The sequence below is a fragment of the Protopterus annectens genome, chromosome 1.part1 (assembly GCF_019279795.1).
Source record: "Protopterus annectens isolate FY-2018-M chromosome 1.part1, PAN1.0, whole genome shotgun sequence".
Taxonomy (NCBI): Eukaryota; Metazoa; Chordata; order Ceratodontiformes; family Protopteridae; genus Protopterus; species Protopterus annectens.
Window position 1 is genome coordinate 1,603,247,052 of NC_056726.1, and position 14,837 is coordinate 1,603,261,888.

At 38.7% G+C, this 14,837-nt stretch overlaps 1 protein-coding gene across 4 annotated transcripts in view; it reads left to right on the forward strand.

Annotated features, from left to right (window-relative positions):
- Window positions 1–14,837, forward strand: part of INPP5B (inositol polyphosphate-5-phosphatase B) — a 2,334,801-nt gene that overhangs the window by 1,013,445 nt on the left and 1,306,519 nt on the right. The window lies entirely within an intron of this gene.

Sequence of the window (14,837 nt, forward strand, 5' to 3'; positions counted from 1 at the left end):
TCTATTGTATAGCCTGTTTATTGCAGGGGGTCCACCAAACTGGTTTCCTTCTCTTAGAGGAGTGAGTCTTGGTTTTGCTAGGGATGGCATGATCCATGCATTCTTGTAGGTGGTCATAGAGTGCATTTGCAAAGGTTTCTGCATCTTGGGCAGTGTTATCCTTTAGCTTGGGGCTGTGAAACTTACCACCTCTGTCTTAAGTAAGGTGAAGTTTGCTTTAGAAAAGTTTTTTACTGTGGTTTCCTTAGCTGGGAGTGGTGGTGGGGTGTGGATATCCAGAGTGATTAGTTTATGGTCTGATCTAACCAGTGACGGGTGTCATGCTTCTTGCTATTGAGTAAGTATGGCATTCCAGTAAGTCCGAGTACCTCCCTTCCCTCCAGAATGGGTGAGATAATTTCAGCTGGTGACCCCAACCTTTCCTTGCTGGCTCTTCCACTGCCTGGATCATTAGTCAGTCTCAAATTGTGTAGATTATACCCTGGTCTTTACCCTTCTGCCTCATGGAGCCAGCCTGGAAATATTTTTAAGTTTCTTTCACAATACTCAATGTGTCATATATATTAACAATGATAGCAGAGTTGATGATGGCATAGGAAACCTTTGCTGCTAATTAAATTCTGACAATCTGGTAATGTATCCTAGAGATGAATGTATTGCCTATATGTCACTGTATTATTCATTTTCATGTGTTGCCTATAATCACTGTATTCTCACTAAGAACACCCACTTAAATGGTAAATGTATGTTTTATGTAGCTCTTTTTTGGGAAGTACAGTGGGCTTTAGAATTAAAGAAAATTTCAGTAAAACATTAATATATTTATTAATTTGTCTCCTGTTTTATCCAAAATCAGAGTCAAAGGAGAACCAAATCTTATCCTAGCAAGTCAGAAGGAACACCAGTGTCTTACAACATACTCATCCATGTGCATGCATGTGGATACAAACATGCACATGCATGAACACAGTCCACACACACACACACACACACACACACACACACACACTCACATGGATGTGCCAAAACACACACACGCGCACTGTTGTGTGCATACGCATGCATGTAGATTCTCAGAGAATGCACAATTTGGACATTTTAAAAGATTGATAATTTAAGCTGTGAAATGTCTAATATGTGGGAGCAAATTGGAGCATTTGGCAAAAAGTGTGTACAGTTAAAGTCAGCATCTGTGTTGTAAGATCATGCAGTGAAACATCAACAGCTCAAATAGTCAAACTTATTGGGTCGACTATTGCAATCCTGCATAAAAAGAAAGCACGCAAAATAATGCAAAGTGTTTTTGCAGATGTGCAGTACCCCCCCCCCCCCATTTTGTATAGGCACACATATTTTGGAAAAGGACATGCATCTTCCCCAGTATTGTGTGCTGCTGTTGGAATATACTGCAAGGTTTCAAATGCCAGTCTGATTAGGGTGACTATTTAAATACTTGATGTTTTGCCACCTGACCTTCCAGAAGGAATCCTTCAAATCACTTTGGTTGTCCCCATTAACTTTTCATACTAAATGTGTAAATGATAGAATTCCCATTAGCAGCAAAAATCTGGTTCAAGGCATACAGGATGACTTGACTATGTGTTTACTTTATGCATCAGCAGAAGAATTTTAGAGTCTTTAACTCAAATATACTAATTTCTGGGCTTCTGTATTTAGATTATCATTCATCTGATTGTGAACTACAGAACTCTGCCATTGTAAAATAAAGATAAAGCAGGACGTACTTATAATTGGTGTGGTCCATTCATCTGGTTGTGAACTACAGAACTGTGCTATTGTAAAATAAAGATTAAAGCAGGACGTACCTATGATTGGTGTGGTTCATTCATCTGGTTGTGAACTACAGAACTCTGCCATTATAAAATAAAGATTAAGCAGGACGTACCTATGATTGGTGTGGTCCATTCATCTGGTTGTGAACTACAGAACTCTGCCATTGTAAAATAAAGATAAAGCAGGATGTACCTGTGATAGGTTCATAGGTAGGTACTAGGCTACCGGCCCTAGGGCCTATACAAGCCTAGCCAAAAAGGTAACCCTGGCTTTCGCCACCCAAGAAAATTGTTTTCCTGTGCCCCTGTTGAGCAGAGCTACAGAGGTGATCCCCGGGGTGAATTTCCTATATAGGTTCATAGTGGTTTTCTCACCATTGCACACCTGAGTGGAAAAATGTCACCAGAGTGGGTAGATCCTGCACTATTCTATTCTGTACTCTGCTCTTGCACCTCCGAAGGCTTGACTACATTGGTCCTTACACACCCACATTGCCTATGTATACCTCAACAAAGCAAATTCGTAATATGTCTCCTACTCTCTCTGCCCTTTCTGCCACTCTTACTGTTTCTGTTCATCCCCTGACATTTATTTATCCAGCAAATTTCCAGTGTATACCCTCTACCTTCTACATCCACCTCCACTTCCACTGTTACTTTCTTTATCTTTTTGTCATCTGAATGAATATATACCCTACTCACATTTGCTTCACCTTGTCTCACTACATACGTCCTACACTTCCTCTGTCATAGCTTTTACCTGTGAATGCACATTTTGTAAACTGACATTTTATTTAAACCTCACTGTGTATATGCCAATTTGTCAGGTATTAATATGTAATGACTATATTTTACTGCTTGTAGCGATTCTCTGCTATAGTTGCCTTTCAGCTATTGTCTGTCCGAACTGTAACTTTTAAGCATTACATTTTTCTCTGTTGCATAAAACTGCTTAATTTGTAACTGGAGCTTTTCTCCCAGGGCCTCTGCTGAAAAGGGGATACTACAGCCCAGTCAACAAATAATAAACAAATATTCATGGACTGGGGTGGTGTAGCACTTTTTTGAGGCATACTAATTTAAACTAGTCCATTATTATTTTGGAGTGTGTGGTTTTTGTTTCCTTACCAAGTAATCTCTGTGAAATATTGGAGCATTGCATTACTACATATGGCATGTGACAGTGTAGTTGATATTACTGCAGTGATACTCTGGGATTTACACAGTTTTTTTTTTTAGTATTGGAAACTGCCTGTCTGGCACCGTGGTGTCAGTAGATGTTGACAGATAGTAGTGTAAACTGACTGTCTGGGGCCATGGTGTGTCAGTAGATGTTGATGGATTGGATGCTTTAATATGGTGCTGTTTTATGCCTGCAGTCATCTGAAGGTGATTATGCAGAGACAGTGGGAGTGTTACACTGATGAAGACTATCTTAGTATTGCCTAACAGAATAATTGTATTCTGTGACTGTATAATCAGAATGAAACCCAAAGATCTGTGCATATCTTAACAAGACTTGTGACAACTTCATCTCAGACGGACAGTGTACCTGAGCAGTGTATACAAAAGTGTTTAGTGGTTGGTACTGGGCAGAGAGACTAAGTATCGTTATGAATAAACTGCTTCTACATTATGAGAATAAGCAATAATTGTATGAATACACAGACATAGTTGTAATACCATGTAAAGCGGCATCTGGTTTTCAGTAATTTGCATTTTGGTACATTTGTTTTCTGTTCAAATTCTTTTCCCTTTGCCTTAAAGTGGAAGCTCTGTATTGTGTGATTAAGTCACTTAGATAAAACTATACTTTTTTTCTTTGTGCTATAAAATGTACATCTGTTTGCATTTCATATTTGAAAGATCTGAGTTGTTATTGTCATATTTTTTGTCCATTTCTTCTCTTCTGCTACGCAGGGTCTGCTGGTAGCCCTGTAAGCCTGGCTTGAGCTGTTCTGAATTTTTGCTTTGTTTACCAGATGCCACACCTTTGGAATCTGTTTCCTAGGTAGCTTTGGTTGACCCTAAACTCAGTGACTTTGAATGGGCCCTTAGATGCATTAACTCCTTTTACATATTTTTTTTTTCATCTCCCAGTTTGTGATTTGTCTGGACTGACATTTTGTATCATATTATGTTTTATATTTATTTTATTTGTTCTAATGTACAGTGTGTAGCTGGGAGCACTGAACGTAAGCCTGACTTGGAGTAAACGTATTCCTGCCATTATGTTTAATGCTGAATATGTGTATTGCATTTCTTGTACCACACCTTCTATTATTCGCTGGAGTTAAGTTAGTGAATGAGATTTGATGATGTTCTTTTCTTGCTGACTTCGCTTTGTCTTGCTTACATTAAATGTAACCATCATTAGCTCTAAGTAACACAACACATTATTCGTTATTTGTCTGAAACTCATTGATTTACAGTAGATTGCAGCTAATGCTGTTACTGCAGCAGCAACTTTATTAAAATCATAACCTGGTTACCAAACAAGGGAACATATTTACGTAGATGTATACCTTTCTCCAGTGATGTTTCTGCAATACAAAGGTAATATGATATGCCTTCTTTTCATGCATGAAACTAAAAGTCCAGTGGTAAAGGATCTGCTTCCTTTAACATTTATTAGTCTTACTTAGTTGACCCATATTCTAGAAGTGTCACACCCTATCCATCTCTTGTCCTTCTGCCTTCCAAACTTCTTATTCCCCTGTAAGATACCCCATGAAGGTCTGCAAACCTAGAAACACTGGGAAGGAGCATAGAAAAAAGCTAAACCACAGATATTCACACTGAATTTCTCAGCTGTTCTGGCCCTTTATTTTGATTCCCATATTCTGCTGCAGCAGTGCTTAAGTAACCAGCTCCTTCTTACCTATTTTTATTTTATGCTGTGCTAACTTAGACTAAACATCAAGCCCATCTGCATTTCCATAACCTGCATACCTCTTTGCTTTAGAATTTCCCAGAATCTCACCATTAACAACATGATGTTATAAGTCTGCCATCTCATCATGTCACATAACAATACATAATGTTTTTGCTGCTTTAACCTATGCATCTCCCTCACCTGCTGCCACAACCCACTAGAGCTTGTGCAGTGAGTACCTGGAATACATCAATGATTCAATCACCATTAAACCATAACCCTATTACATCACCTCTGCCAGCAGTACTTCACCAGGCTTCCCTTACAGAATAGCTGTAAAATAAAATGGGTTGTGGGAGGAGACCCCCATCCCTGCTAAGAGACATAAAGTAAATGCTTATCTCCATTAAAGTGCAGTGTATAGAAAACTGTTTGTTAGCAATTTTAATGGTACAAAAGGAAAGAAAATTTGCAGTAGTAATTACAGTTTGAAGACATTACACTGCCAGGTGGTTAGTCCTGCCGCGGTAGCTCATTCGTACCACTCACTCGCATGCACACTCTCACCTATGGCCAGTTTAGAGTGTCCGATCCACCTACTGCATGTCTTTGGAATTATCCTGTGTAAAACAGTTGTGTCTTCCCTTGTCTCCTTGGTATTTGCTTTCAGTAGCTGTTTGACTTTGTATTTCTGTGCATATGGCTCAACAACAGCTATAAACTGAACTGCTTGCTTTCTGAAGTAAAGACCATCTCTCTGACTGGGTACGTCGTACTGCTGTCAGTCTCACTATGCCCACCTTACACCAACATTGCACTACTTATCTCCATCTGTCACTTGTGACACACAATCTCTAAGCCCACCTTACACCAACAGTGTACTTCTCCTCTCCATCTGTCACTTGACATCCAGTCCCTATATCTATCTGTTGGGTGGGAGGTTGGTGTAATGGTTAAGGTGCTTACCTTAGAAACACAAGGTGCAGGGTTTGATTCTCACATTGGGGTAATTGGCTAGGCTTAAAATGGCCCCCGAGGACAGTTAGCCTAGTACTAATCTATGAATCTATGTCGTCTGTGTATGAATCTACCCAAACTGCTTTACAACAATCATAGAATCAGTCTTATTTCTATCCACCTGTTCCCAACTTCGGTCTAATATTTAATGTTTTAAAACGCCCTTTCTCCCTCCCATACTGCTCTACATTTTATCCACTCCTGAGCCCTCTATATCCCCTCTATGAAAATAATTCTAAGCAAATCATTAGCCGAACTCCCCTCTCCATTCATCTCAGCAGTCCCCCCTCATATAAAACAGACTAATTTTAATCTAAAACTGTTCTCACAATGTTTCTATCCAATATGCTGCTACTTTGTATTCCCACTGCCCTAACCCATCTTACCTGCTATCATATCTCTCCCATAACAATAAATGTTATCACTAATAACTCACATTTACTGCACCACAACGTACCTCAGATTTTTCATAACACACCTCATTACTTCTACCATTCCACTTCATCTGATCTTTTCAACTACAGGTACATTTTGTCAAAATTCTTACAAAAAATAGAGTAAAACCTAAACTAAAATGTAAGTGGTTGTACATTTTTCTACACTATAATTTCACCCAGAAACTCAACAGTGACAGTCACCCCAACCCCTGCCCCACTAAAAACCAACCCAGCCAACACAACTACAAATGTTTCCAGATCATCATCACACCTTCACATTTTTTACATGAGTTTGGGTTGTTGTGTCACTTATTGCCATCTCTCCCTATTCAGTGTCACTCTCCTGCCTTCATAGACACTCATGCCTGACTGTCGCATATCTTCTGTCACACAATCCATCCACCTCTTTGCTGGATGGACTCATTTCCTCTTGCCTTCTTCCTGTCTGTCCCAAATCATCTTCACCAGATTGTCTTCTGCTTTCCTGCACATGTGCCAAAACCACCATAATCTGTAGTCTTTGACATTTGCTGCAGTTGGTGCTACTTTGGCTTCTGCTCTTTTGTCCTCATTTCTTCATCTGCATCTTACTGCCCATCTCCGGTACTTCATCTCCATCATCTCTAGCTTCCTCACCTGCTGTGTCTTTACTGCCCAGGTTTCTGTACCATACAGTAGTACTGATTACACCACTGTTTTGTACACTTTACTTTCCAGCTTCTTTGGCATTCTTCTGTCATACACTACACCCAGACAATCTGTCCCAGTTGGCTGCACCCCCTGCTGATTCTAGCCTTGGGACCTCATCATTTAAACTTCCCTTCTTTTCAACCACCCTTTCTAGGTACTTGAAGCTGTTAATCTGTTCCACTGTTTTTCTTTCTATCTCAATTTAGCTTCTTCTGATTTCCCCCATTTGCTGCCATTACAACTGCCTTATCTGTACTTCATTGCATCCCATGAGCCTTCAGTTTTGCATTTTTTCCCCTACCTTTTGCTGAAGTTCTTGCTCAGGGTCCACCTGTAATGCCACATTGTATGCATACATCAACATTGTTGATCTGTCTCCTCTGACATGTTTGATAATGTAGTCCATCACCAGTATGAACAGCAGTGGGCTCAGCAGAGCTGAACCTTGATGCACACCCACTCCCACTGGGAACACCTCTGTGCAACTTAACACGGTTCATGCTTGAGTGACCTGGTCCTTGTACATAGCTTGCACTAATTCTTCCAGTGTTTCTGGGACTTTGAACCACTGCAGTAATGCCCAAATCAGCTTTATTGGGACATAGTCATATGCTTTATCCAAGTCTAGGAATGCCCAGTTGGACTCTTTTTTTCATTTCTACCTTCTTTTCAAGTGTCTGTCTCACTGCAAACATTGGGTCAGTTGTGCTGTATCTTGATCTGAATCTCATTTCCCATCTTACTTTCTACTGCTCTGCATATTCATGTACCAGTCACCCTCTTCAGAACTTTCATGCAGTGTGATAGAATTTTGATACTGCTAAACTGCCCACAGTCGTGAATGTCTCCTTTGGTCTTGGAACACTGGCACTAATATGCTTATTCTCCAGTCATGTGGGATACATCTTTCTCTCCAGATGGCTATGAATACCCTCAGGAGCCATTTCTACCCATCTCCGCAAACCTCGTGATCATATATTCTGTGACCTTATCTGAGCCTGCTGCTTTCCCTGACCTCATTTTCTTCAGTGCTCTTCTTACTTCCTCTATGTGATAAGCTCCTTCTCTTCTCTCATTGCAGGCTGTGCCTGGAGCAGTACAGATTCTGTGGAGTTTTCTTCACGTTCACATCATTCTTCTTGATGGAAGTAGTTCTTCCATATGTCTTTGATGTCCTATGGACTCGTGAACAGGTTGTTGCTGGCATCTCTTATGAAAGGTTTTTAAATATATTACTTATCTGTCCATCTTTGCCCTTCAACCTGACAGTATCTTTGTGCCATCCACTGAGTCACTTTCCAGAAGCTGGTAGAATGTCTCTAATGCCTTGTTCTTTGCTATTGTTTGTTAGCCAACCAGTATTCCTTCCCAGCCTGATCCTTCTTTTCTATCTCCCACTTTTCCCTGCACTGCTTGTTTCTTTTGATGACTTCCTGAACTTCTGCATTCCATCACCACCACCTTTTCTTATGTATCTTATTTTTTTTACCTTGGTCAGCCACTTACTGTTCTGTAGCCCTTACCGTGCTCTTTTGAGGCACTGAGTGGTTCTACACTTTTCTACACAATACTTCCACCAAGAAGCTCAGCTGTGACATTCACCCCAACCCCTGTCCCACTAAGCAGCAACCTAGCCAACACAACTACAAGTGTTTATAGATCTGCTTCTGAATCCAGACTCCTGTTCCTAAGCATAAATGTTAGAAGAATATGTAACAAAATCTAAGGTATTTATGTATATCTGGCTACATAACACTGCTGATGTATTAATTACTACTAAAACTTGGTATATTGATAATGAAGTCATCCCCCCTGGATTTAATATATTCATGCTTGGCAGGAAAAGCAAACATGTTGTTTGATGTTTCCATTATCTGCAAAAACTGGTAAGAAATAACCCCATTCCTACTAGAGATGCCAGAATTTAACAGTGCAAAACTCCTCATATCAAACTTCAGACTCAGCAATAGAAAATCCTTGTGTATCTCAGCTGTAAAAATTCCACCTGGTAACAGCATTTCAACAGCAGTAGATATCTTCTTCTGGATATCTCACCATATTCAACAAGAAACCATTATACTAAGTGACCTCAATATAGACTGGCAGCTGATCAGAAATGACACTCCCTGACATACCTGTCCACCTGGAAATATCAAAAATTTGGACAAAACCCCATAAAAAATAGGTACAAATCTGTATGCTGATTAACATAAAATTTGTATACAGTGTGTAACCCCACCCACTCCGATGGAATTGTGGGATACCAACTTTTAAACACAAATTGAAAAACAAGACAAAATATTAAATACAAAATAAACAGAACAATAGTGTTTATTTATATTAACATTTGAACTTGTATCGTCATACTTTGAACTTGTGAAAAACTAAAGTACAGTTTTCTTATAAAATTAACTGCTTCTACACTAAATTGCCACCTGCAGATTTCTGCTGTCATTAACTGACTGACACTATTCTGAAAGCCACAAATTAAAGGAGAGTCAACAGAATCATTTTCATAAAACTACTCAAAAATATTTGATTCAGCAAATTATATATTACTTTCTGTGTGAATACGAAGTGTTTGAGTGGGGTAACTCTCAACCAAGCTAGTTCAACAACTGTCTATTCTGAAGAACAGAGCATTTCTTCTTTGAGGTGAGAAGAGGCAATTGCAAACACACTGACAGTGACTGACTGAGGCTAACTACTGAAAGCAATATGGCTGCAGGTAAGTACTCCATCAGAACATTCCGGGCACTGAATTCACATTTTAAGTTATTTACCTGAAGCATCAGTCTTATGTGCCCAAGAGAAAACAGATAGACTTGTCTATATAATTAACAGCTGCAACTAAATGTCTAGGAAGAACAAATAAAATACTTTACTGTGAATGTTTGATAATTGGTATACAAAACTACAACAATAACCAAAAAATGCCAATCTGTTGGGAATAAGAAACTGAAAAAACATAAGAGCTACTCCGCTGAATATTCCTTTGGGACTCCCTGAGTGATTATGAATGCTCTTCCCTTTCCCGTAAATAACTAAACCAGAAAAGTATGTTATAAAAAAAAAAAAAAAAAAAACTATAATATATATATATATATATATATATATATATATATATATATATATATATATATATATATATATATAGTGCAGAGTTGGTGCCAACTGATCATATCTGAGACATTCTTCCTCAAACATAAGGTAAGCAGAAGTGTGATGGTTGTTTTATATTACCAGAATATTCACACATTCCCCATTTCTCTGTCAAGAAAGTTCCCATGTGGGGCTTTATTGTTCTCCATAAAGCTTAAGTCTGTGTCAACAAGAACTTCAATAAGGCTGTACAGTGCTAATAACCTCCTAACCTAAGGTATGGTCAGGAAGGACTGTTCGTGGGTGGGCGGGGTGTTAAGCCAGTACTATTTCATATCACCTGCCAATCCCCAGTTATACCAAGTATTGGGCCCTTAACTGAGATATTACTGTTCAATAAAGACATTTTATATCCAAAGACCTTCAGCATTGCATAGTATAAACAATTCAAGCCATTGAAGCTACTGAAAACTGTACTTTTACTTCTCAGGTTGTTGCCGTTGCTGACTGGTATTTTACACACACACACACACACACACACACACACACACACACACACACACACACACACACACACACACACACACACACAATAGATAGGCTTACTTTACAGTAGGTGCACTTTTGCAAGGCAAAATAAATGCTTTAAAGCATGTTACTGTAGTTCTGCATCAATTCTGAAGCATGAAGGTGTCACACTAAAGTGTTACTCTTAAAAACATTGCTTCTGTTCCCCACTTCCTTTAAGTTTATATAACAGTGACAGAGATGTAAAGTTTCTATATTTAAAATAATATGCAAGGGGAAGTCAGTGCAACATCCAGAAAATAAAGTAAAGCTATCTCCAACTCTAATGTATTATCATTTATGTATCAAGGAACTGCAAGCAATCGCATTACAGAAAATTCATAAGCATATACTCAATGAGATGGTGCAAGGCTTTCTTCAGTTATGAGATTAATATGCTGAACAACTTCTAAGATTGGGCCAGTGGAAGCAGAGTTTAAGAGCTGTGCTAAACTGCTAAACATACCTGCACACACTGTATGTTAGTTAAATGCATCCCAGCAAAGATTTCATTCCATGATGGTACTAGTTTCCAGCAGAAGACTCTCTTAATTTACATATTCACACACTGAAACAGAGACACTCAAACTTACGTTTTCCAGGAGAAGGGCCGATGCTGAGTTTATCCGTCAGTAAAATATATGCATCCATCAAATGGGGACAAAAGAATAGTTCCTCCTGATGTACAGCATTGTGAATTTTGCATGCAGAAGGTGCGTAAAAGGGCTGCAATCATACCTCAACCTCAGTGTAAAAAATCTGAACAAAGCAAAAAAGTAACAAAGACCCAAATATAGAGACTATTTTAAATACTGCTCATATAAACTTAGAAAGTTGGTAACAGGCTTTTGCTTTAGTATGATTTTTCCGAAGGAAACGAAGTCTGAAATCCAAATGCCTGTTATTATTCAGCGACTTCAGTACTCAATGATTTCCCAGAAAACCACCCATATTATGATGACACGAACAAAAATATGAAGCAAATATGTGGACATTTGAGAGGCATGTTTTTGTTTTATCCAGAATTCTTGCACTAAGAGGTTGAAAGATATGTTATTCCATGATATTGAGGGGATCTGAGGTAACATCATAACTGTAATCTGTATAAAAAAAAAACACTTTGCTTCACTAGGTGACGTGTTGTTATGCCATGCATTAAAATGTTATTGTTAATGATTATTCAAAAAGTGCCACCGTCTCAGTCCTCGCATTTGGATTTTTGTATGCTTAAAGTTTTGCTCCTAGAACTGATACGATCTCTAGTATGCTAAGGATACTTGGTTGGATGGTGGCATTTGCATTCCACAAACTGTCAAAAGAAGTTGTTTGTTTTCATTTCACTTTTCTATAAAAAAATGCTGATGTCAATTTTTCTGGTTACACTAATGCAGGGGGAGAAGACAGTATAATGCCGATCCATAAGTACAGCTGCTTTTCATTCTGTCATCTTAGTAAAAGCTGTGTAGTTTGAACTTGGGAGTTACCTAAATTAGACCATTTACACTGCATGTTGAAAAGAAAAGAAAAAAACAAAGCAACACTGCCTTCTTAAATGAATCCACTGAACTGTAACTAAACCAGAAAAACTCAAAGGAAGACAGGCTTGAATGTATGTGGCACGTACACTGAAACACCTGTAATTCAACTTTTCAGAGCTACTGCAGAAATGAAAATAGTAAAGGGGGCCGGGCGTTATTACCAAGCTTTGGCAGTGCCGATATGCTCCCTGCATCACCGTGAGGCTTAACCACTCTTGAATACGAGTCATATAACAGAAACAGTAAAAAAAAAAGGGATATTTTAAAGTTGGATATTAACTAGATAAGGGAGAAACATATTTTGCAAACAAAGAAACGTGTGCAGAAACCTGTAGTAGTCCTGTAATAGTTAAATGGTGAGAAACGCTGATGATAACACTGCAAGATATGCTGGTGGTGTTTGTGTGATGATAAAAGCGCCTGAGCATAAAATAAATGAAAACAAAATTGGGATTTAAAGGGGCCAGTCGGGAATTCGTGGCACCCTATTATTTCGAGTACAAAACCGGGAAATACTGAGGAATTTGGTACAGTTCAGAGGTCTGCTCCCTGAGAATCCATTAACTAGTATGACGTTATACCACTAATCACCTCTACCACTAGAATCAACAAAACATCTGACAGACACTCAACTTTATATTGGGTCCTTACCAACATATTAAATGCAGTTCAAGCATTTGGATGTGTAACAGACACAGTAAGTGACCTCCTAACCACCTATGCAGTCAGAAGCATCCATACCCAATCCAAAACCATAATTTATAATCAAATATGTAATACAGTAAAGTTTAACAGATATATTTATCAATACTCTAACAAAGTGTTAATTGAAAAATGTTAAAATTTATGTCACTTGTTGCCACGGTGTCCCATGTTAATGAAACTTCTATAAATATTCTTAACAGCGGCAGCCTAGCCCCTATACGAATAAAAAAGTCAAATTAATCCCTTAACTATGGCTAACTAAAGACACTAAAAACATCATATACTTCAAAGAAACAAAGCCTGTAAATGCTGGCATAAAAACAGAACACAAAATACATTTCATACACTTAGACATCTAAGAAATCTCACTAAGGGCCTCATTAAAATCGGTAAACAAACCTTGTATACCAACCTCCAGTATAAACACCAAAAAAAATCCACAACTTTTTTGGTCATCATTAAACAAACTAATACATTCTAGCCAAACTACCACACCCCTTTCTTCTACTTCATCAGTCACTCATACCATCTTGATTCAACTCCTACTTTATACAGAGAGTTTTTTCTCAGATTATTAATAACAACAATCCCCCCTTGCATCCTGTCCTACCAGTTGTATTCATTCTCCTTCCTCCTGATCTTCCTCTCAACTGTAAGAAACGACTTAAGCTAAAACCAACCCCTTTAGCTGCGAACCAACTTCCAACAGAAGATCTAAAAATAGCAGTTAATGCCATGGCTTTGTCTGTATCCATACTGATAGACTTATCCATATCTGAAAGATATGTCCCATCCATCTGGTAAAATATCCTGTGTATTGCCACTCCAGAAAGGTGACACAGCAGATGTTTCTGACTATAGACCTTTTGCCATCCTATCCCTTTTGTCAAAAATAGTAAAAAAAAAAAATGCATCCACTGTCTACTTATGTCCTACATTGTGTAAGCACCATCTCTCTGAAACCCGACACTGTTTTAGATCTCATCATAGTACTATCACCACTCTCCTCAACTTCACCAGTATCACAAACCAGCATAGGCATGATGGCACCCTGGTGTCTTCAGTGTTAGAGTTATCACAAGCATTTCACACCATGCATTTCACACCATATCCCTTCAACATCTTCTTATTAAGCCTTCTTCCCTTGACCTCACCCCCCCCCCCCCCATGGTTCTATAGCTACCTGACTGACAGACAGCAAACAGACAAATAGAAACAAAATTTTTTTCCTTCCTACCAGTCACCGTTGGTGTCCCACAAGGATCAATATGTTAGGCTCCCTCTTAGTCAACGTTTTTACAAACAGACTGCATACTTCTACCTTCCTCACTAGCATAGTTCGTTATAATAGCTCAGCTTTTTAATGTTCAGCCCTAACCCGACCGATACTTCGGAACATTTCCCCAAATTCTTTCACTGGCATCAAAACCTGGCTAAAATATGCAAATTTATTTTATTTTGTCTTTTGTTAACCGGGTTTGCCCACTGGGCTAGGGGCCTAATTTCAATGGAGACCTGAAGAGAAAAGCTCCACACTCACATGATGCAACAGATGATGCCAAGAAACAATATACATATGTCACAACAAATTGCCAGGCAGATTATACATATGGTGCAGACAATAGCAAACTAAATTAAGAGTCCAAACAATAAGATGTCAAAAAGCATAATAAAAGAAAGACAACAATGTGGGAATAAACAACATTAACGCCTTGTTGCAATAACAAAGTAAAAATATTGTGCAATCAATAAACTCCTAGATGAGTTATTAGTGGTGTGGAAGGAAAGATGAAGAATAATAGAATAGAAAGAGAAGAAGAATATGCAAAAGATAGCATTCGTGTCTAGTTAGAGTGGGTGAAGGGGAAAGGAGAGGTATTGATGTTAGAACAGAGAGAAGTAGAGTTGTGGGGGGCCAGGGAGATTAAAAAGAGGTTAAAAGAGGGGGTATTGGTGGGAGAAAAAGTTACGTTTTTAGAGAGCTCTGTACGATGCTACAGATCCATAGGATTAATAATTATATGTAATGTAAGGAGGGGACAGTTGGGGTGTAAATGTAAGGAAGTAGCAGGGAGATTAGGTGGGGTGGTAGCAGTTACAGCAGGGAAAGTTG